The following is a 25,783-nucleotide window of genomic DNA, read 5'->3' as shown; positions in this document are numbered from 1 at the left end:
GGGGGAATGGTGTTGGTGGTGACCCCTCCACCCGCTGTCCCGTTTACCTCCGCAACAGGAGCAACCACCATGTGAGTGATAGCATGGCTTGGAGTCGATTCCCGTGTAGCGGCCAGATTCCTCCCGGCATCCAATCTGATTGCGCTAACTGCAGCGATGGCCTCTTGCACCAGCAGGTCTGCCAGCACTTCATCAGGGACTTGTCTGTACCTCATAGCTGCAGGCTTTGGGGGGGGGGCTGTCCTGGCAGCTCTAGCATCCTCCGACCCGAAGTGAAGGAAAGCGCGTGCACTGGCCGCCTCTGGAACCACGTACCCACCTCTGTTGTTAACTCTCCTAAGCGGGGACGAGTGCATTGCTGCCGGAAATCTCATCTCTTGGGGGTCTTCAGGAAGCTTACAATCGTGTTGCCCGTGCCCTATGTGACCGCACTAGCTACAAAACCTAGGGAGCCTTTCATACTTTACATTCAGGACATACACTTTTCCTTTTGCTAGATCACGGGATTCTAACTCACTACGAATGGGCTCATCTACATCATGATCAATTCAAACCCTCATATACTCACCCCAGATCCTTCCTTCCCAATCTGAATCCACCTCCAGAACCTCGCTGAGTTTTGCACCAGGTTCTCGGGCAACATGGTCGAACAGCATGATCGAACAACATGATCGGCGGAGCATCGAATATACGAACCCAAATCGGCATATGGGCAACCTTGACGGTGCCCGGGTGAGTGCTGCCATCCACCTCCACCATCAGGAAGGCGTCTCCTTTGTGTGTCCAAGGTCCATTGTTAAGGATGAACATCAGATCACCCTCTCGCCCGAACTCGAGCAAGAACATGTTCTTCTTCAATGGAGAGTAGCTATAAGCTGCCCCCTCAGCCCCCACTTGCTTTTCACCTAATTGAACAGCCCACCGATGCTAAAGATCTGCACCGAGAAGAGCATTCCAACAACAATCCATCTCGTCCTCATGGCCTCCCTCTCCCTAGAGAGGTCCAGCTCCACCACGTTGGAGGCCTACGCCCCCATGATGATAGGGAAGGCAGGAGCCACCACATGGTCACCCACTACTTGGCTTGACGATGTATGGTACAGGTCGTCATGACCCCTTGATGAGCCATCATGGAGCACTGGTCATGAGCCCAGCCCCGGCTTGCCATTGGAGTCCACCTCTTCACCGGCGTTTGATAAATCTCCAACGTATCTATAATTTTTGATTGCTCCATGCTATATTATATTCTGTTTTGGACATTATTGGGCTTTATTATACACTTTTATAGTATTTTTGGGACTAACCTATTAACCGGAGGCCCAGCCCAGAATTGCTGTTTTTTGCTATTTCAGAGTTTCGCAGAAAAAGAATATCAAACGGAGTCCAAATGGAATGAAACCTTCGGGAACGTGATTTTCGGAATGAACGTGATCCAGAGGACTTGGACCCTACGTCAAGACATCAACCAGGAAGCCACGAGGTAGGGGGGCGCGCCCTCCACCCTCGTGGGCCCCCTGTTGCTCCACCGACGTACTTCTTCCTCCTATATATACCTACGTACCCCCAAACTACCAGATACGGAGCCAAAAACCTAATTCCACCGCCGCAACCTTCTGTACCCGTGAGATCCCATCTTGGGGCCTTTTCCGGAGCTCCGCCGGAGGGGGCACCGATCACGGAGGGCTTCTACATCAACACCATAGCCTCTCCGATGATGTGTGAGTAGTTTACCTCAGACCTTACGGTCCATAGTTATTAGCTAGATGGCTTCTTCTCTCTTTTTGGATCTCAATACAATGTTCTCCCCCTCTCTCGTGGAGATCTATTCGATGTAATCTTCTTTTGCAGTGTGTTTGTTGAGACCGATGAATTGTGGGTTTATGATCAAGTTTATCTATGAACAATATTTGATTCTCCTCTGAATTCTTTTATGTATGATTGGTTATCTTTGCAAGTCTCTTCGAATTATCAGTTTGGTTTGGCCTACTAGATTGATCTTTCTTGCAATGGGAGAAGTGCTTAGCTTTGGGTTCAATCTTGTGGTGTCCTTTCCCAGTGACAGTAGGGGCAGCAAGGCACGTATTGTATTGTTGCCATCGAGGATAACAAGATGGGGTTTATATCATATTGCATGAATTTATCCCTCTACATCATGTCATCTTGCTTAAAGCGTTACTCTGTTCTTATGAACTTAATACTCTAGATGCATGCTGGATAGCGGTTGATGTGTGGAGTAATAGTAGTAGATGCAGGCAGGAGTCGGTCTACTAGTCTCGGACGTGATGCCTATATACATGATCATACCTAGATATTCTCATAACTATGCTCAATTCTGTCAATTTCTCAACAGTAATTTGTTCACCCACCGTAAATACTTATGCTCTTGAGAGAAGCCACTAGTGAAACCTATGGCCCCCGGGTCTATTTTCCATCATATTAATCTCCCGACAACAAGCTATTTCTTGCGCCGTTTTTATTTTACTTTCTTTACTTTGCATCTTTATCATAAAAATACCAAAAATATTATCTTATCATATCTATCAGATCTCACTCTCGTAAGTGACCGTGTAGGGATTGACAACCCCTTATCGCGTTGGTTGCGAGGATTTATTTGTTTGTGTAGGTGCGAGGGACTCGTGCGTGGCCTCCTACTGGATTGATACCTTGGTTCTCAAAAATTGAGGGAAATACTTACGCTACTTTGCTGCATCACCTTTCCTCTTCAAGGGAAAACCAACACAGTGCTCAAGAGGTAGCAAGAAGGATTTCTGGCGCCGTTGCCGGGGAGTCTACGCAAGTGTCAACATACCAAGTACCCATCACAAACCCTTATCTCCCGCATTACATTATTTGCCATTTGCCTCTCCTTTTCCTCTCCCCCACTTCACCCTTGCCGTTTTATTCGCCCTCTCTTTTCCGTTTGCCTCTTTTTGCCCGTCTCTTGTTTGCTCGTGTGTTGGTTTGCTTGTTTGTCACGATGGCTCAAGATAATACTAAATTGTGTGACTGTACCAATACCAACAACAATGATTTCCTTAGCACTCCGATTGCTCCTCTTACCGATACTGAATCTTGTGAAATTAGTGCTGCTTTGTTGAATCTTGTCATGAAAGATCAATTCGCCGGCCTTCCTAGTGAAGATGCCGCTACCCATCTAAATAGCTTCGTTGATTTGTGTGATATGCAAAAGAAGAAAGATGTGGATAATGATATTGTTAAATTGAAGCTATTTCCTTTTTCGCTTAGAGATCGTGCTAAAGCTTGGTTTTCGTCTTTGCCTAAAAATAGTATTGATTCCTGGAATAAGTGCAAAGATGCTTTTATCTCTAAGTATTTTCCTCCCGCTAAGATCATCTCTCTTAGAAACGATATTATGAATTTTAAGCAACTTGATCATGAACATGTTGCACAAGCTTGGGAGAGGATGAAATTAATGATACGAAATTGCCCTACGCATGGTTTGAATTTATGGATGATCACACAAATTTTTTATGCCGGATTGAATTTTGCTTCTAGAAATCTTTTAGATTCGGCCGCGGGAGGCACTTTTATGGAAATCACTTTAGGAGAAGCTTCTAAACTCCTAGATAATATTATGGTTAATTATTCTCAATGGCACACTGAAAGATCTACTAGTAGAAAAGTGCATGCGATAGAAGAAATTAATGTTTTGAGTGGAAAGATGGATGAACTTATGAAATTATTTGCTAATGAGAGTTTTTCTTCTGATCCCAATGATATGCCTTTGTCTACTTTGATTGAGAATAATAATGAATCTATGGATGTGAATTTTGTTGGTAGGAATAATTTTGGTAACAACGCGTATAGAGGAAACTTTAATTCTAGGCCTTATCCTAGTAATTCCTCTAATAACTATGGTAATTCCTACAACAATTCTTATGGAAATTTTAATAAGATGCCCTCTGAATTTGAGACTAGTGTTAAGGAGTTTATGAATTCGCAAAAGAATTTCAATGGTTTGCTTGAAGAAAAATTGCTCAAGGTTGACGAATTGGCTAGGAATGTTGATAGAATTTCTCTTGATGTTGATTCTCTGAAACTTAGATCTATTCCACCTAAGCATGATATCAATGAGTCTCTCAAATCCATGAGAATTTCCATTGATGAGTGCAAAGAAAGAACCGCTAGGATGCGTGCTAAGAAAGATTGCTTTGTAAGAGCATGTTCTTCTAGTTCCTATGAAAATAAAGATGAAGATCTAAAAGTTATTGATGTGTCCCCTATTAAATATTTGTTTTGCAATTTGAATCTTGATAATGATGGGACTGAATATGGTCCACCCTTACCTAGAAGGCGTTCCAAAAATTCGGAGTTTTTAGATCTTGATGCAAAATTTGGTAAAAGTGGGATTGAAGAGATCAAAACTCTAGATATTAATGAACCCACTATTTTGGATTTCAAGGAATTTAATTATGATAATTGCTCTTTGATAAATTGTATTTCCTTGTTGCAATCCGTGCTAAATTCTCCTCATGCTTATAGTCAAAATAAAGCTTTTACTAAACATATCGTTGATACTTTGATGCAATCTTATGAAGACAAACTTGGGTTGGAGGTTTCCATCCCTAGAAAACTTTATGATGAGTGGGAACCTACTATTAAAATTAAAATTAAAGATCATGAATGCTATGCTTTGTGTGATTTGGGTGCTAGTGTTTCCGCGATTCCAAAAACTTTATGTGATTCATTAGGTTTCCGTGAATTTGATGATTGCTCTTTAAACTTGCACCTTGCGGATTCCACTATTAAGAAACCTATGGGAAGAATTAATGATGTTCTTATTGTTGCAAATAGGAACTATGTGCCCGTAGATTTTAGTGTTCTTGATATAGATTGCAATCCTTCATGTCCTATTATTCTTGGTAGACCTTTCCTTAGAACGGTTGGTGCAATTATTGATATGAAGGAGGGGAATATTAGATTCCAATTTCCTTTAAGTAAAGGCATGGAACACTTACCTAGAAAGAAAATAAAATTACCTTATGAATCTATTATGAGAGCCACTTATGGATTGCCTACCAAAGATGAAAATACCTAGATCTTTCCTTGCTGTTATGCCTAGCTAGGGGCGTTAAACGATAGTGCTTGTTGGGAGGCAACCCAATTTTATTTTTAGTTTTTTGCTTTTTGCTTCTGTTTAGGAATAAATATTTGATCTAGCCTCTGGTTAGATGTGTTTTTATGTTTTAATTAGTGTTTGTGCCAAGTTAAACCTATAGGATCTTCTTGGATGATAGTTATTTGATCTTGCTGAAAATTCCAGAAACTTTCTGTTCGCGAAAATAATTGTTAAAAATCACCAGAACGTGATCAAATATTGATTCCAATTTCTGCTGATCAATAAACAAATTTTCTAGGTCTTCCTATTTTGGCTGAATTTTTGGATTTCCAGAAGTTTGCGTTAGTTACAGATTACTACAGATTGTTCTGTTTTTGACATATTCTATTTTTCGTGTGTTGTTTGCTTATTTTGATGAGTCTATGGCTAGTAAAATAGTTTATAAACCATAGATAAGTTGGAATACAGTAGGTTTAACAACCATATAAATAAAGAATGAGTTCATTACAGTACCTTGAAGTGGTGTTTTGTTTTCTTTCGCTAACGGAGCTCACGAGAATTTTTGTTAAGTTTTGTGTTGTGAAGTTTTCAAGTTTTGGGTAAAAGATTTGATGGATTATGGAACAAGGAGTGGCAAGAGCCTAAGCTTGGGGATGGATTATGGAACAAGGAGTGGCAAGAGCCTAAGCTTGGGGATGCCCAAGGCACCCCAAGATAATCTAAGGACACCAAAAAGCCAAAGCTTGGGGATGCCCCGGAAGGCATCCCCTCTTTCGTCTACTTCCATCGGTAACTTTACTTGGAGCTATATTTTTATTCACCACATGATATGTGTTTTGCTTGGAGCATCTTGTATGATTTGAGTCTTTGGTTTTTAGTTTACCACAATCATCCTTGCTGTACACACCTTTTGAGAGAATCACACATGATTCGGAAATTATTAGAATACTCTATGTGCTTCACTTATATCTTTTGAGTTGTATAGTTTTTGCTCTAGTACTTCACTTATACCTTTTAGAGAACGATGGTGGTTTTGTTTTATAGAAACTATTATTCTCTCATGCTTCACTTAGATTATTTTGAGAGTCTTAAATAGCATGGTAATTTGCTTAAATAATCCTAATATGCTAGGTATTCAAGACTAGTAAAAAACTTTCTTATGAGTGTGTTGAATACTAAGAGAAGTTTGATGCTTGATGATTGTTTTGAGACATGGAGGTAGTGATATCAAAGTTGTGCTAGTTGAGTAGTTGTGAATTTGAGAAATACTTGTGTTGAAGTTTGCAAGTCCCGTAGCATGCACGTATGGTAAACGTTATGTAACAAATTTGAAATATGAGGTGTTCTTTGATTGTCCTCCTTATGAGTGGCGGTCGGGGACGAGCGATGGTCTTTTCCTACCAATCTATCCCCCTAGGAGCATGCACGTAGTGCTTGGTTTTTGATGACTTGTAGATTTTTGCAATAAGTATGTGAGTTCTTTATGACTAATGTTGAGTCCATGGATTATACGCACTCTCAACTTTCCACCATTGCTAGCCTCTTCGGTATTGTGCATTGCCCTTTCTCACATTGAGAGTTGGTGCAAACTTCGCCGGTGCATCCAAACCCCGTGATATGATATGCTTTTTCACACATAAACCTCCTTATATCTTCCTCAAAACAGCCACCATACCTACCTATTATGGCATTCCCATAGCCATTCCGAGATATATTGCCATGCAACTTTCCACCATTCCGTTTATCATGACACGTTCATCATTGTCATATTGCTTTGCATGATCATGTAGTTGACATCGTATTTGTGGCAAAGCCACCGTTCATAATTTTTCATACATGTCACTCTTGGTTCATTGCATATCCTGGTATACCGCTGGAGGCATTCATATAGATTCATACTTTGTTCTAGTATCGAGTTGTAATCATTGAGTTGTAAATAAATAGAAGTGTGATGATCATCATTCATAGAGCATTGTCCCTAAAAAAGGCCAAACAAAAAAAAGGAGGCCAAAAAAAGGAAATAAAAAAGGGGGCAATGCTACTATCCTTTTTCCACACTTGTGCTTCAAAGTAGCACCATGATTTTCATTATAGAGAGTATCTTGTTTTGTCACTTTCATATACTAGTGGGAATTTTTCATTATAGAACTTGGCTTGTATATTCCAACAATGGGCCTCCTCAAGTGCCCTAGGTCTTCGTGAGCAAGCAAGTTGGATGCACACCCACTTAGTTTCTTTTGTTGAGCTTTCATATATTTATAGCTCTAGTGCATCCGTTGCATGGCAATCCCTACTCCTTGCATTAACATCAATCGATGGGCATCTCCATAGCTCATTGATTAGCCTCGTTGATGTGAGACTTTCTCCCATTTTTGTCTTCTCCACATAACCCCCATCATTATATTCTATTCCACCCATAGTGCTATATCCATGGCTCACGCTCATATATTGCGTGAAAGTTGAAAAAGTTTGAGATTACTAAAGTATGAAACAATTGCTTGGTTTGTCATCGGGGTTGTGCATGATGAGAGCATTCTTGTGTGACGAAAATGGAGCATGACTAAACTATATGATTTTGTAGGGATGAACTTTCTTTGGCCATGTTATTTTGAGAAGACATAATTGCTTAGTTAGTATGCTTGAAGTATTATTATTTTTATGTCAATATTAAACTTTTAGCTTGAATCTTTCAGATCTGAATATTCATACCACAATTAAGAAGAATTACATTGAAATTATGCCAAGTACCATTCCGCATAAAAAATTCTGTTTTTATCATTTACCTACTCGAGGACGAGCAGGAATTAAGCTTGGGGATGCTTGATACGTCTCCAACGTATCTATAATTTTTTATTGCTCCATGCTATATTATATTCTGTTTTGGACATTATTGGGCTTTATTATACACTTTTATATTATTTTTGGGACTAACCTATTAACCGGAGGCCCAGCCCAGAATTGCTGTTTTTGCCTATTTCAGAGTTTCGCAGAAAATAATATCAAACAGAGTCTAAACGGAATGAAACATTCGGGAACGTGATTTTCGGAATGAACGTGATCCAGAGGACTTGGACCCTATGTCAAGACATCAACCAGGAAGCCACGAGGTAGGGGGGCGCGCCTACCCCCCGGGCATGCCCTCCACCCTCATGGGCCCCCTGTTGCTCCACCGACGTACTTCTTCCTCCTATATATACCTACTGTTGGGGAACGTAGTAATTTCAAAAAATTTCCTACGCACACGCAAGATCATGGTGATGCATAGCAACGAGAGGGGAGAGTGTTGTCCACGTACCCTAGTAGACCGAAAGCAGAAGCGTTAACACAACGCGGTTGATGTAGTCGTACGTCTTCACGATCCGACCGATCAAGTACCGAACGCACGGCACCTCCGAGTTCAGCACACGTTCAACTCGATGACGTCCCTCGAACTCCGATCCAGCCGAGTGTTGAGGGAGAGTTTCGTCAGCACGACGGCGTGGTGACAATGATGATGTTCTACCGACGCAGGGCTTCGCCTAAGCACCGCTACGATATTATCGAGGTGTAATATGGTGGAGGGGAGCACCGCACACGGCTAAGAGATCAATGATCAATTGTTGTGTCTAGAGGTGCCCCCTGCCCCCGTATATAAAGGAGCAAGGGGGGGGGGGCTCGGCCGGCCAAAGGGGAGAGGCGCGCCAGGAGGAGTCCTACTCCTACCGGGAGTAGGACTCCCCCCTTTTCCATGTTGGACTAGGAGAGAGAGGGGGAAGAGGTGGAGGGGAGGAAGGAAAGGGGGGCGCCGCCCCCCTCTCCTTTTCCTACTCGGACTGGGGGGGAGGGGCGTGCGGCCCTGCCCTGGCCTCCTATCCTCTCTTCCACCTAGGCCCACTAAGGCCCATTAAGTTACCGGGGGGTTCCGGTAACCTCCCGGTACTCCGGAAAAATCCCGATTTCACCCGGAACACTTCCGATATCCAAACATAGGCTTCCAATATATCAATCTTTATGTCTCGACCATTTCGAGACTCCTCGTTACGTCCGTGATCACATCCGGGACTCCGAACAACCTTCGGTACATCAAAACATATAAACTCATAATATAACTGTCATCGTAACGTTAAGCGTGCGGACCCTACGGGTTCGAGAACTATGTAGACATGACCGAGACACCTCTCCGGTCAATAGCCAATAGCGAAACCTAGATGCTCATATTGGCTCCCACATATTCTACGAAGATCTTTATCGGTCAGACCGCATAACAACATACGTTGTTCCCTTTGTCATCGGTATGTTACTTGCCCGAGATTCGATCGTCGGTATCTCGATACCTAGTTCAATCTCGTTACCAGCAAGTCTCTTTACTCGTTCCGTAATACATCATCCCGCAACTAACTCATTAGTTACAATGCTTGCAAGGCTTATAGTGATGTGTATTACTGAGTGGGCCCAGAGATACCTCTCCGACAATCGGAGTGACAAATCCTAATCTCGAAATACGCCAACCCAACAAGTACCTTTGGACACACCTGTAGAGCACCTTTATAATCACCCAGTTATGTTGTGACGTTTGGTAGCACACAAAGTGTTCCTCCGGTAAACGGGAGTTGCATAATCTCATAGTCATAGGAACATGTATAAGTCATGAAGAAAGCAATAGCAACATACTAAACGATCAAGTGCTAAGCTAACGGAATGGGTCAAGTCAATCACATCATTCTCCTAATGATGTGATCCCGTTAATCAAATGACAACTCATGTCTATGGCTAGGAAACATAACCATCTTTGATCAACGAGCTAGTCAAGTAGAGGCATACTAGTGACACTCTGTTTGTCTATGTATTCACACATGTATCATGTTTCCGGTCAATACAATTCTAGCATGAATAATAATCATTTATCATGATATAAGGAAATAAATAATAACTTTATTATTGCCTCTAGGGCATATTTCCTTCAGTCTCCCACTTGCACCAGAGTCAATAATCTAGTTCACATCGCCATGTGATTTAACATCAATAGTTCACATCACCATGTGATTAACACCCATAGTTCACATCGTCATGTGACCAACACCCAAAGGGTTTACTAGAGTCAATAATCTAGTTCACATTGCTATGTGATTAACACCCAAAGAGTACTAAGGTGTGATTATGTTTTGCCCATGAGATAATTTTAGTCAACGGGTCTGTCACATTCAGATCCGTAAGTATTTTGCAAATTTCTATGTCTGCAATGCTCTGCACGGAGCTACTCTAGCTAATTGCTCCCACTTTCAATATGTATCTAGACCGAGACTTAGAGTCATCTAGATTAGTGTCAAAACTTGCATCGACGTAACCCTTTACGACGAACCTTTTGTCACTTCCATAATCGAGAAACATATCCTTATTCCACTAAGGATAATTTTGACCGCTGTCCAGTGATCTACTCCTAGATCACTATTGTACTCCCTTGCCAAAATCAGCGTAGGGTATACAATAGATCTGGTACACAGCATGGAATACTTTATAGAACCTATGGCCGAGGCATAAGGAATGACTTTCATTCTCTTTCTATCTTCTGCCGTGGTCGGGCTTTGAGTCTTACTCAATTTCACACCTTGTAACATAGGCAAGAACTCTTTCTTTGACTGTTCCATTTTGAACTACTTCAAAATCTTGTTAAGGTATGTACTCATTGAAAAAACTTATCAAGCGTCTTGATCTATCTCTATAGATCTTGATGCTCAATATGTAAGCAGCTTCACCGAGGTCTTTCTTTGAAAAACTCCTTTCAAACACTCCTTTATGCTTTGCAGAATAATTCTACATTATTTCCGATCAATAATATGTCATTCACATATACTTATCAGAAATGTTGTAGTGCTCCCACTCACTTTCTTGTAAATACAGGCTTCACCGCAAGTCTGTATAAAACTATATCCTTTGATCAACTTATCAAAGTGTATATTCCAACTCCGAGATACTTGCACCAATCCATAGATGGATCGCTGGAGCTTGCATATTTTGTTAGCACCTTTAGGATTGACAAAACCTTCTGGTTGCATCATATACAACTCTTATTTAATAAATCCATTAAGGAATGCAGTTTTGTTTATCCATTTGCCAGATTTCATAAAATGTGGCAATTGCTAACATGATTCGGACAGACTTAAGCATAGATACGAGTGAGAAACTCTCATCGTAGTAAACACCTTAAACTTGTCGAAAACCTTTTGCGACAATTCTAGCTTTGTAGATAGTAACACTACTATCAGTGTCCGTCTTCCTCTTGAAGATCCATTTAATCTCAATGGCTCGCCGATCATTGGGCAAGTCAATCAAAATCCATACTTTGTTCTAATACATGGATCTCATCTCAGATTTCATGGCCTCAAGCCATTTTGCGGAATCTGGGCTCACCATCGCTTCTTCATAGTTCGTAGGTTCGTCAGGGTCTAGTAACATAACCTCCAGAACAGGATTACCATACCACTCTGGTGCGGATCTTACTCTGGTTGACCTACGAGGTTCAGTAATAACTTGATCTGAAGTTCCATGATCATCATCATTAACTTCCTCACTAATTGGTATAGGCGTCACAGAAACTGGTTTCTGCGATGAACTACTTTCCAATAAGGGAGCAGGTACAATTACCTCATCAAGTTCTACTTTCCTCCCACTCACTTCTTTCGAGAGAAGCTCCTTCTCTAGAAAGGATCCATACTTAGCAACGAATGTCTTGCCTTCGGATCTGTGATAGAAGGTGTACCCAACTGTCTCCTTTGGGTATCCTATGAAGACACATTTCTCCGATTTGGGTTTGAGCTTATCAGGATGAAACTTTTTCACATAAGCATCGCAACCCCAAACTTTAAGAAACGACAACTTTGGTTTCTTGCCAAACCACAGTTCATAAGATGTCGTCTCAACGGATTTAGATGGTACCCTATTTAATGTGAATGTAGCTGTCTCTAATACATAACCCCAAAACGATAGTGGTAGATCGGTAAGAGACATCATATATTGCACCATATCTAATAAAGTACGGTTACGATGTTCGGACACACCATTACACTGTGGTGTTCCAGGTGGCGTGAGTAGTGAAACTATTTCACATTGTTTTTACTGAAGGCAAAACTCGTAACTCAAATACTCTTCTCCATGATCAGATCGTAGAAACTTTATTTTCTTGTTACGATGATTTTCCACTTCACTCTGAAATTATATGAACTTTTCAAATGTTTCAGACTTCTGTTTCATTAAGTAGATATACCCATATCTACTCAAATCATCTGTGAAGGTGAGAAAATAACGATATCCGCCACGAGCCTCAATATTCATCGGACCACATACATCTGTATGTATGATTTCCAACAAATTAGTTGCTCTCTCCATAGTTCCGGAGAACGGTGTTTTAGTCATCTTGCCCATGAGGCACGGTTCGCAAGCATCAAGTGATTCATAATCAAGTGATTCCAAAATCCCATCAGTATGGAGTTTCTTCATGCGCTTTACACCAATATGACCTAAACGGCAGTGCCACAAATAAGTTGCACTATCATTATTAAGTTTGCATCTTTTGGCTTCATTATTATGAATATGTGTATCACTACGATCGAGATCCAACAAACCATTTTATTGGGTGTATGACCATAGAAGGTTTTTATTCATGTAAACAGAACAACAATTATTCTCTAATTTAAATGAATAACCGTATTGCAACAAACATGATAAATCATATTCATGCTCAACGCAAACACCAAATAACACTTATTTAGGTTCAACACTAATCCCGAAAGTATAGGGAGTGTGCGATGATGATCATATCAATCTTGGAACCACTTCCAATACACATCGTCACTTCATCCTTAACTAGTTTATGTTCATGCAACTCCCGTTTCGAGTTACTATTCTTTAGCAACTAAACCAGTATCAAATATTGAGGTGTTGCTATAAACACTAGTAAGTACACATCAATAACATGTATACCCAATATACCTTTGTTTACTTTGCCATCCTTCTTATCCACCAAATACTTGGGGCAGTTCCGCTTTCAGTGACCAGTCCCTTTGCAGTAGAAGCACTTAGTCTCAGGCTTGGGCTTCTTCACTTGAGTAGCAACTTGCTTGCTGTTCTTTTTGAAGTTCCCCTTCTATCCCTTTGCCCTTTTCTTGAAACTAGTGGTCTTGTTAACCATCAACACTTGATGCTCTTTCTTGATTTCTACCTTCGTCGATTTCAGCATCACGAAGAGCTTGGGAATTACTTTCGTCATCCCTTACATACTATAGTTCATCACGAAGTTCTACTAACTTGGTGATGGTGACTAGAGAATTCTGTCAATCACTATTTTATCTAGAAGATTAACTCCCAATTGATTCAAGCGACTGTAGTACCCAGACAATCTGAGCACATGCTCACTGCTTGAGCTATTCTCCTCCATCTTTTAGCTATAGAACTTGTTGGAGACTTCATATCTCTCAACTCGGGTATTTGCTTGAAATATTAACTTCAACTCCTGGAACATCTCATATGGTCCATGACGTTCAAAACGTCTTTGAAGTCCCGATTCTAAGCCGTTAAGCATGGTGCACTAAACTATCAAGTAGTCATCATATTGAGCTAGCCAAACGTTCATAACGTCTGCATCTGCTCCTGTAATAGGTCTGTCACCTAGCGGTGCATCAAGGACATAATTCTTCTGTGCAGCAATGAGGATAACCCTCAGATCACGGATCCAATCCGCATCTTTGCTACTAACATCTTTCAACATAATTTTTCTCTAGGAACATATCAAAAATAAACACATGGAAGCAACAACGCGAGCTATTGATCTACAACATAATTTGCAAAATACTATCAGGACTAAGTTCATGATAAATTTAAGTTCAATTAATCATATTACTTAAGAACTCCCACTTAGATAGACATCCCTTTAATCCTCTAAGTGATCACGTGATCCATATCAACTAAACCATAACCGATCATCACGTGAAATGGAGTAGCTTTCAATGGTGAACATCACTATGTTGATCATATCTACTATATGATTCACGCTCGACCTTTCGGTCTCAGTGTTCCGAGGCCATATCTGCATATGCTAGGCTTGTCAAGTTTAACCTGAGTATTCTGCGTGTGCAAAACTGGCTTGCACCCGTTGTAGATGGACGTAGAGCTTATCACACCCGATCATCATGTGGTGTCTGGGCACGACGAACTTTGGCAACGGTGCATACTCAGGGAGAACACTTTTATCTTGAAATTTAGTGAGAGATCATCTTATAATGCTACCGTCAATCAAAGCATGATAAGATGCATAAAAGATAAACATCACATGCAATCAATATAAGTGATATGATATGGCCATCATCATCTTGTGCTTGTGATCTCCATCTCCGAAGCACCGTCATGATCACCATCGTCACCGGCGCGACACCTTGATCTCCATCGTAGCATCGTTGTCGTCTCGCCAACTATTGCTTCTACGACTATCGCTACCGCTTAGTGATAAAGTAAAACAATTACATGGCGATTGCATTGCATACAATAAAGCGACAACCATATGACTCCTGCCACTTGCCGATAACTCGGTTACAAAACATGATCATCTCATACAATAAAATTCAGCATCATGTCTTGACCATATCACATCACAACATGCCCTGCAAAAACAAGTTAGACGTCCTCTACTTTGTTGTTGTAAGTTTTACGTGGCTGCTACGGGCTTAGCAAGAACCGTTCTTACCTACGCATCAAAACCACAACGATAGTTTGTCAAGTTGGTGTTGTTTTAACCTTCGCAAGGACCGGGCGTAGCCACACTCGGTTCAACTAAAGTGAGAGAGACAGACACCCGCCAGTCACCTTTAAGCAACGAGTGCTCACAACGGTGAAACCAGTCTCGCGTAAGCGTACGCGTAATGTCGGTCCGGGCCGCTTCATCTCACAATACCGCCGAACCAAAATATGACATGCTGGTAAGCAGTATGACTTATATCGCCCACAACTCACTTGTGTTCTACTCGTGCATATAACATCAACGCATAAAACCAGGCTCGGATGCCACTGTTGGGGACATAGTAATTTCAAAAAATTTCCTACGCACACGCAAGATCATGGTGATGCATAGCAACAAGAGGGGAGAGTGTTGTCCACGTACCCTCGTAGACCGAAAGCGGAAGCGTTAACACAACGCGGTTGATGTAGTCGTATGTCTTCACGATCCAACCGATCAAGTACCGAACGCACGGCACCTCCGAGTTCAGCACACGTTCAGCTCGATGACGTCCCTCGAACTCTGATCTAGCCGAGTGTTGAGGGAGAGTTTCGTCAGCACGACGGCGTGGTGACAATGATGATGTTCTACCGACGCAGGGCTTCGCCTAAGCACCGCTACGATATTATCGAGGTGTAATATGGTGGAGGGGAGCACCGCACACGGCTAAGAGATCAATGATCAATTGTTGTGTCTAGAGGTGCCCCCTGCCCCTGTATATAAAGGAGCAAGGGGGGGTTCGGCCGGCCAAAGGGGAGAGGCGCGCCAGGAGGAGTCCTACTCCTACCGGGAGTAGGACTCCCCCCTTTTCCATGTTGGACTAGGAGAGAGAGGGGGAAGAGGTGGAGGGGAGGAAGGAAAGGGGGGGCGCCGCCCCCCTCTCCTTGTCCTATTCGGACTGGGGGGAGGGGCGTGCGGCCCTGCCCTGGCCTCCGCTCCTCTCTTCCACCTAGGCCCACTAAGGTCCATTAAGTTACCGGGGGGGTTCCAGTAACCTCCCGGTACTCCGGAAAAATCCCGATTTCACCCGGAACACTTCCGATATCCAAACATAGGCTTCCAATATATCAATCTTTATGTCTCGACCATTTTGAGACTCCTCGTTATGTCCGTGATCACATCCGGGACTCTGAACAACCTTCGGTACATTAAAACATATAAACTCATAATATAACTGTCATCGTAACGTTAAGCGTGCGGACCCTACGGGTTCGAGAACTATGTAGACATGACCGAGACACCTCTCCGGTCAATAACCAATAGCGGAACCTGGATGCTCATATTGGCTCCCACATATTCTACGGAGATCTTTACCGGTCAGACCGCATAACAACATACGTTGTTCCCTTTGTCATCGGTATGTTACTTGCCCGAGATTCGATCGTCGGTATCTCGATACCTAGTTCAATCTCGTTACCGGCAAGTCTCTTTAGTCGTTCCGTAATACATCATCCAGCAACTAACTCATTAGTTACAATGCTTGCAAGGCTTATAGTGATGTGTATTACTGAGTGGGCCCAGAGATACCTCTCCGACAATCGGAGTGACAAATCCTAATCTCGAAATACGCCAACCCAACAAGTACCTTTGGAGACACCTGTAGAGCACCTTTATAATCACCCAGTTACGTTGTGACGTTTGGTAGCACACAAAGTGTTCCTCCGGTAAACGGGAGTTGCATAATCTCATAGTCATAGGAACATGTATAAGTCATGAAGAAAGCAATAGCAACATACTAAACGATCGAGTGCTAAGCTAACAGAATGGGTCAAGTCAATCACATCATTCTCCTAATGATGTGATCCCGTTAATCAAATGACAACTCATGTCTATGGCTAGGAAACATAACCATCTTTGATCAACGAGCTAGTCAAGTAGAGGCATACTAGTGACACTCTGTTTGTCTATGTATTCACACATGTATCATGTTTCCGGTTAATACAGTTCTAGCATGAATAATAAACATTTATCATGATATAAGGAAATAAATAATAACTTTATTATTGCCTCTAGGGCATATTTCCTTCACCTACGTACCCCCAAACTACCAGATACGGAGCCAAAAACCTAATTCCACCGCCGCAACCTTCTGTACCCGTGAGATCCCATCTTGGGGCCTTTTCCGGAGCTTCGCCGGAGGGGGCATCGATCACGGAGGGCTTCTACATCAACACCATAGCCTCTCGGATGATGTGTGAGTAGTTTACCTCAGACCTTCGGGTCCATAGTTATTAGCTAGATGGCTTCTTCTCTTTTTTTGGATCCCAATACAATGTTCTCCCCCTCTCTCGTGGAGATCTATTCGATGTAATCTTCTTTTGCGGTGTGTTTGTTGAGACCGATGAATTGTGGGTTTATGATCAAGTTTATCTATGAACAATATTTGATTCTCCTCTGAATTCTTTTATGTATGATTGGTAATCTTTGCAAGTCTCTTCGAATTATCAGTTTGGTTTGGCCTACTAGATTGATCTTTCTTGCAATGGGAGAAATGCTTAGCTTTGGGTTCAATCTTGCAGTGTCCTTTCCCAGTGACAGTAGGGGCAGCAAGCCACGTATTGTATTGTTGCCATCGAGGATAACAAGATGGGGTTTATATCATATTGCATGAATTTATCCCTCTAAATCATGTCATCTTGCTTAAAGCGTTACTCTGTTCTTATGAACTTAATACTCTAGATGCATGCTGGATAGCGGTCGATGCGTGGAGTAATAGTAGTAGATGTAGGTAGGAGTCGGTCTACTTGTCTCGGACGTGATGCCTATATACATGATCATACCTAGATATTCTCATAACTATGCTCAATTCTGTCAATTGCTCAACAGTAATTTGTTCACCCACCGTAAATACTTATGCTCTTGAGAGAAGCCACTAGTGAAACCTATGGCCCCCGGGTCTATTTTCCATCATATTAATCTCCCGACAACAAGCTATTTCTTGCGCCGTTTTTATTTTACTTTCTTTACTTTGCATCTTTATCATAAAAATACCAAAAATATTATCTTATCATATCTATCAGATCTCACTCTCGTAAGTGACCGTGTAGGGATTGACAACCCCTTATCGCGTTGGTTGCGAGGATTTATTTGTTTGTGTAGGTGCGATGGACTCGTGCGTGGCCTCCTACTGGATTGATACCTTGGTTCTCAAAAACTAAGGGAAATACTTACGCTACTTTGCTGCATCACCCTTTCCTCTTCAAGGGAAAACCAACGCACTGCTCAAGAGGTAGTAGGGTTCAGCAGCGCCTTGTTCTTGCGAGGTGACACTTCCAGTTGTGGTCTAGTGGGAGACATGCAACTCACCCCTGACCAAACAAAACATCACATAGTTACAGTTGCATCGAAGATATGTAGTTGCAATCAGGGGGGAAGGGGCATTTGAATTGCGGTGTAGTGGCACACATGCAACTGCAGTTGCGTGCCTAGTAGTGACACTTGCAGTTGTTGGGGGCATGACAATTGCAGTTGTGTGCCTAGTGATAGACATGCAACCACCATTCTCTCGACAAAACACCACTTAATGGAAGTCGCGTTGAGAACATGCAGTTGAAGTTGGAGCGACACTTGAAGTTCGTGCCTAGTGGCGAACATGAAAATGCCCCATTCCCCTAATAAAACACCACAACCTTGCAGTCGAGGGCGACACTTGCATTTGCATGCCTACTGACAGAAATGCAACTACCTCACCTAATAAAACACCATATACTTGCAACCAGGGGCGACACTTACACTTGCATGCCTACTGACAGACATGCAACTTCCCGTCTTCGGCAAAACACCACAGAGTCACAGTCGTATTGAAGAAATGCAATTGCAGTCGGGGCATAACACTTGTAGTTGCATGCCTAGTGAAGACATGCAACTGCTCTCCTAACAAAACACCACAGAGTTGTAGTTGAGGCGACACCTGTAGTTGTGTGGCTATTGGTAGACATCCACCTACTCTTCTCTGGCGAAGCACCACGAGTTGCAATCACCTTGAGGACATGCAGTTGCCCTCAAGGCACGGCGCTTATAGTTACATACCTAGTGATAGACATGCAACTGCCCCCTCTCGTGACAAAACACCACTGAATTACAGTCATGTTGAAGCATGTAGTTGCAGCCAGGGGCAATACATAGTTGCAGCCAGGGGCAATATATTGTTCAAAAATATGGTAATATTTCAATTTTTGAAAAATAAAAAGTTGTTTAACAGAAATAGAAAAACAAAAAACTAGCGAGAATCGTGTCATTAGCAAGGAAAAGGTTCGAAGAGATAAATTAAAAGACTACCTCATCGACCGACAATTTTGCCAAAAAAGCAAAAAAAAAATGCATTTATTCCACTGGATGGGAAAGAAGATAATTCAAAAGAATACAAAATAAATGGTTAAACCATGAAATGCCCCATATCCGACATGTTCCTTGTCTCACTGCCAGACACACCTCATCTCAAGTGTGACGCGTTGTAAGAGCATCTCTAACATACCTCGTAAAAGGGCCGAACCTGTATAATTCCGACGAGTATACGGGTTCGGCCCGTTTTACTTGCCAGAACAGACTCCGTATCCTGGGCCCGACCCGTAAAAAGTTTACCGTGGCCCAGAAAAAGACCCTCTCCACCGCTATTTATGTGGTTTCACCGCTCGGATACGGGTCAAACCCTATCCGCCACCGCCGCCGCTCCGCCGCGATCCCCCCCTTCGCTCCAATTTCTCGCCGCCGTTGAGCCTAAAATAAATTACTAGCGACCCTTCCCGACCCATGTACGGCTACGAAAGTGGTGGGGATGACACGGAGCGCCGTCGCCGTCGCATCTCCGATGCCGCACGCAAGCGCGGGGCGCAGAAGTGGCTCAACTATGGGAGCCGGCGGACGTTGGCGTTCGAACGCCACGAGCGCGAGCTCGCGGTCCACCGCCGCGCCTCCTCCGGCTCCTTTGCCGCAGGGAGCTCGTCTGTGGGCGCCTCGAGCTCGCGGCTCACTCCGGTCAAGAGAGAGCCGGAGCAGCTCGGGCCACTAGCCGTCAAGCTCGAGGCCGATGCAGACCCGCCACGTCGAGGCGTCATCGGCCCCAAAGACTACCTCCCCCCGGGGCAGGAGGACCACCTCGAGTGCGCCATCATGGAGCGCTCGGCGAGGGAGGAGGAGGAGGCCGACGCGCCCCACCACTGCAAGCTCGAGATCGAGGAGATCTTCCTCGAGTAGGGCGCCGCGGCGTCGCAGGCGCACGCGTCCAAGGAGGCGGACCTGCGCGTCATGAAGGCCGAGTAGGCCAAGGTCTGGATCGACCTCGACTCCAACGAGGACTAAGCTCCTCCGGCTCCTCCGCCGCGTCATTGCCGCCGCACCCGTCGATTTTGGTAGCCTACTCTCGGGTATGCTGCAGGGCCAGCAGATCCCCCCTCCCCCCTATGTAGTATGATGAACAACTATCTATGATGTAGTATGATGATCAACTATGTATGATGAATGTTGTTGCAAGTTTCTCCCGCAAATGTTTTTTTTACAGTTTCATATACGGGGTATGATCTGCAGCGCACGAATTCGTCCTACAAATCTGATCTGCAGCAAACTGTAAACGCGTTTTCCGGGTCCGACTTTTACGTGGTCTGCTAGAGATGCTCTAACCCTTCTAGTTGCATGTGGATTTGGATGCATGTAGTAATGGACATCAGGATTATTTTTAATGGAAAATAAAATTAAGCAACTGCTTGCCTATGAGTCTGACATACAAAAAAAGGGCATATACACATAATGAAAATATCTTGTTCATACTAAATGAATGTAACAAAAAATTGATCGAAAGAATAGGCAACATACAAATAAAAAATTTAAAAAAATCCATGTGAAAAAGACGTGAAAAAAGTGAGAGTAAAAACCGCTCATGCGTGTCAAAATGTCTATTCTACATAATTTTAGATGTTCCATTTTTCTAAAATAGGAAAATAAAAATAAAATACAAGTAAAAACAACTTAATAAAAAGAATATGACAAATAAATACTAAAATGAAAAAGAAAAAAAATAGAAATGAGCCGCAAGGCACAGCTTTGGAAGAGAGAAATACATCAATGACAAACACACAGAACAATCAAATTGTATAATAAATCTCGTCGACTGAGACATAGCTAATTCTCAGTCGACCCAGAATTAGCACAGCCGTTTTTATTATCCAATATGTGTTCGAGCTGTAGCTTTCATATAGTACTCCCTAAACATGTATAAGATGTTTTAGACTAAAGTAGTGATAAAGCAACTTATAAAAGTTCACAGAGGGAGTCTATATCTAGTGAAAGAGACTTTCTAGGATGCTTGAAGGGCTCTTGATTTGTGCAGTCCACACAGATGCACAACTTTCCATGGCGATCTGAACAGTATCCGCCTGCGTAGCCGGAGTCTTTGCACTGCTCAGCGCACGCTTCGATGCTGTAGCAGTGCGGATGTGGTGCGACAAGGCACGCCTCGCACTTACCGCCGTGATCCGCCGCGTCTGCTAACATCAAAGCTATTTTATCATGTTATACATATAACGTAATCTTTTTTCCAATAGATGTAACGATCGTTAGAAACATGTAATTGCATTGTTGTACTTACCGCAGGACACGAGGAGTGCCAGGATCAATATGGACGCATCGACAATGGCGATCTTGGAAGCCATGGGGCAGCACTTGAGGTTTGTAGCTCCAAGAAAGGAACGGAAGCACTGCATGCTTTTGATTCACGAGGACCTCTGTTTTAATATGGATGGAGCAAGGGCGCCTTTTGAGATCGACTCTTTTGATTGTTTCCTCACTCAAAGATCGACTCCTTTGATTGTTTCCTTACTCAAGATTGACTCAGAAATAAATGAATCGAGTATGCAGGTTTTATGTAGCTTTTTTTTGCGAGAGGGTTTTATGTAGCTTGATCTTCAACCAAAGCTAGCACAATTTTTTAATAATGATTATGCTATATATTCAAAGGAAATATGATAATTTATTGCCTTATATGATGTGCACGTATTTTCTTTCTTCCTTGTACCTGTAAGCAAACATGGAAGGGTAATAAAAAGCACAAATTTAGTCCCATCATAATAAGAAGAAAAAACGCAAATTTAGGCATCAATATGGTAAGTGGCCAGGCCTTACGCTAAATATCATTTTGTTGTGGTCCATCTAATTGAAAAAATCACCTTACATTATTGAATTTTCATCGTCTTATCTACCCCGAAACTAGCTCGACATCGACTCCAAATCATTACTAGTATGAGCTGAGCTGAGCCTAGTCTAGCTCACTCGAACTCGACTCGTCTACAATCCTAGAGCAAAAGATGGTATCTCTGCTCCTAATTTCTCGGTTGGTAGGATTGCATCCCCCATTTTCGTTCGGTTTTTTTTGGACTGGTTTTCTTTCGTCCCCTCCCCAACCCCACCCCCACGCATGCACCTAAAAAAAACCACCCCGCACGAAACACTGCCCCCCTGCTCCAGTTATGTACGTGAGGAAATCCCACCGGCATCGTTTTTTTAACAGGCCCTGATTTTCGCATGCCAACTTTGGCTGGTAATCGTGATTTTCTCATGCTAGTTTCCGTATCTCCTCCTGTATTTTCTTTGAGATGAGATCGCCTTCCCACTAAAAGACCCAATCAGTAAAATATCTTTCCTAACAATATTTTTTCTAATAAATGATAATCAATCCATGCCTTCACCATCCGTGCTCATTCATCGTTCCTCTCTTCCGAGCCAATCAGCACAACTAGCACACCAAACAAAACGAGATACACAAACAACCACAAAGCGCGCGAGGTGGCAAGGCGGGATGGTCAGAGCGGCCAGTTCCGGGCGATGAGGCGTTGGGAGGCATGGAGTGGATGTTGGCAGAGAATTGCTCGGAGTCATTGCGGCGAGATCCAGGCAGGCCATCTACGTGGCCGGCCGGACCAAGAACTGGGCGATGAGAGGCCTCCGAGCCTGATCCAACTGCACAAGCACAAGATGGCGCGGGAACGGGGTCGCGAGCTTGGTGCCGACGCAATAGCGCGACAGGGCATCGACGATGTGTGGCCATTGGCGTGAGCTTCTGGGACGACAGGGAAAATCGAGCCACGACGAATGACGGTGCTGACGGATTAGGGTTCCAAGTTTCGGCGAGGATCCCAGCAAGCGACGCAATGATTGCCACCGGAGCAGGATCCACCGCGGTTCCAATTCTCGATTGCGAGCCAAAGTTTCCCATCAAAGGTGAAGCCACAGGTCAGCACCACAGGTGAGTACAAGATTGATGATTATGTACAGATGAAACAATATGGACTTCAAAACCAGTGCAGATTTCACTATTGTCTTCTACAAAGTTTGTTGGAGCATTTCTCTTCTTTTTATGACATCTATCCAAATGGTCATGTTGTTTCTGTGTGTTACAAAGAAGGCCAATAAATGTGTTATTATCAAGGAAACGGAACTAAAAAATGAAACTAAATTGGTCATCCCATTGTTTATTGTTTGCTGGTTGCTTGTTTGTCAGCCTCGGCTGGCACAATCGTAGGTCTTCGGCTTTACTTGGAATTTTGAGTTCTATATGAGATGCACCACGATTTTTTCTTCTTTTTATTTACTGGAGCAAGTTGTCACTTCCCTAGGAGGAAAATCAATATTTATCGCTTACAAACAAAAATCACATGTCATCATGTTTGACACATATTTGTTAATTACGACATTTGTTTTGATACTTTCCATGGCATTTATTTCTTGTTCCGTGGCAACACGTGGGTATTAAGGTAGCTGAGCTGGTTTGGTTTGGTGATTATTCTAAAACGGATATATACCTTTTTATACGTTATAGTGCAGATACTCTCAAGTGCTGAAATAAAATGGAAAGCACTGTATATATCTGGCTGCACTGGTTTATCCTCTAGAGTTTTTCAAAACAGCGTTCCACTATACATAAGGGAACCACCGGTGTCAAATGAACAGGCACAAACAAATTTTTAGTTCCCAAAAAAAAAAAAGCTTATTTTATTTCATTTCAGAGCGCCGAAATAGCATGGAGGTGCCATATCTGCACCAACCCCCTCTATGTGATATCTCGAATGTTAATGAACATTCACAAAAGACCCCAGAGCCAGGTAATTGCACATAATTTCTTCAGCTCGACACATTGGATATGCATATACTTAATCTGGTTTTTCGATGACAATTGTCTGAATGGTGATGTCCTCACAAGACTTAACCCCATTTGGTAAAATAAGCAGCAGATCATGTTCATATCTTTCCCTACAGAAATGTACATCGAGGGAAAAAGGAAAGAGATTTGCTCCAGACAAGAACATGCAATCTAATTGTAAAAAAACAAAGCCTACGGTCCTGATCTCCGCCCATGGCCCTCCTATATATGTGAATCTCCTCCCCCTAGCCCATCACATATAGCTTATACTGTAGCATAGTTAGTTTTGGAGGTAAATACAGCGAGGAGCACTTGAAGTAACCAAGGAGGAAGGTGAGTTTCTCTAGGTATGAATATCTTATGTATCCTGAGCCTTTCTAAAGGTATAGTGATTATTTGATTAGGAACGACCAAATTCTTTTATCTCCTCCAAAGTTTCTAAATGTTTGGTACTACAACACAACATGATTTATGTTGGATCATGTCAATTGCCCTGTAAAATTACTTGAAATGATATGCATAGCAAAAAGGCAACAAGTATTTCGCTAGGAATTTGTAAATTGGAATTGTAGAAACAAATCAGTCAATATATACTCACAATATAAAGTCTTACCTGTGTGACAACAAAACGGCCATTCTTATCCAGGTATAAAAAAAGCAAAAGATAACATTGCATTTATTTTCCTTGCTAGAAGGGCAACCACTAAAACCTGATAATCATGACAACTGTGCTTATTAAACTATCATCCATGCCATAGCACTTAGGATGTGATTGACATGTTTGCCCAAGCCCTTATTATAACTGTCACACACCCATGGTATTTTATGAAGTCAAAAGTATAATATGAAATATTACGAGATTAGTGAGCTCCCAGAGTGTGGCATGTTTCCATGTGTAGACCTGAACTTCATCTTTTGGCTCCTTTTCTCTCTCAGAAAATTGTTCATTTAGGTGATGGCCACCAACATGGAAAGAAACAACCAGAATAAGTTTTCTGTATTACTGTGTATTTATTCACAAATATGCAAGAGCTCTTATATCAGATCAGCTCATTTCAAAACTATGATAACCAGAGCTCGTTGAATGAATAAACAGATGTGTAGATATAATGAATAGATTAGATAGAAATACTAATCATACAATTCTAACAAATGAAGTGCGTCAGTCTAAATAAGATACTCCCTCCGTAAACTAATATAAGAGTGTTTAGATCACTAAAATAGTGATCTAAACGCTCTTATATTAGTTTACGGAGGGAGTACTAGCTATCTTCAGGCTGGAAATGCAAGCAGTCCAACATTAAGAACAATATTTTTTAAATGAAAACAATCTTGCAATCTTGATATAAGAATTCAACATAAGCAGCATCACAGATTTTGCTATTTCATCTCATGATGAAATTAACAATTGTTATTTTAGAAAAAAAGTGGTGAAAGCATCACATGGTATATATCAAAGTTTATCATGGCAGCAAAAACACACTGCTGATTCTGTTGATACTTTTCCATATTAATACCCAAAAAGATGACCCATAAAGACACATTAATATAGTAACAATTGTATATCGTGGTCTATAATCATGCAAATTTACTTTTCACTTGATAGGAACCATGGCAGGCTGAAACTAGCTCGAGATCAACTCTAAATCATTACTAGTATGAGCTGGGCTGAGCCTAGTCTAGCTCACTCGAACTCGACTCGTCTACAACCCTAGAGCAAAAGATGGTATGTGCAATGAGAATTGTAAAAGGTTGTTCCAGTTTGATAGGATAAGGCAGTTGTTGAGCCGGATAATCTGCACAAACAATCTTTTTCAATCGGCATTGAAGGAAA

At 42.2% G+C, this 25,783-nt stretch overlaps 1 pseudogene; it reads left to right on the top strand.

Moving 5' to 3' along the window:
• Positions 1-25,783, top strand: part of LOC141027463 (rust resistance kinase Lr10-like) — a 260,444-nt pseudogene that overhangs the window by 36,502 nt on the left and 198,159 nt on the right.

This window comes from Aegilops tauschii, chromosome 7 (assembly GCF_002575655.3).
Source record: "Aegilops tauschii subsp. strangulata cultivar AL8/78 chromosome 7, Aet v6.0, whole genome shotgun sequence".
NCBI classification, from domain to species: domain Eukaryota; kingdom Viridiplantae; phylum Streptophyta; class Magnoliopsida; order Poales; family Poaceae; genus Aegilops; species Aegilops tauschii.
The sequence above is the reverse complement of the archived record's forward strand: the minus strand, read 5'-3'. Positions and strand labels throughout refer to the sequence as shown.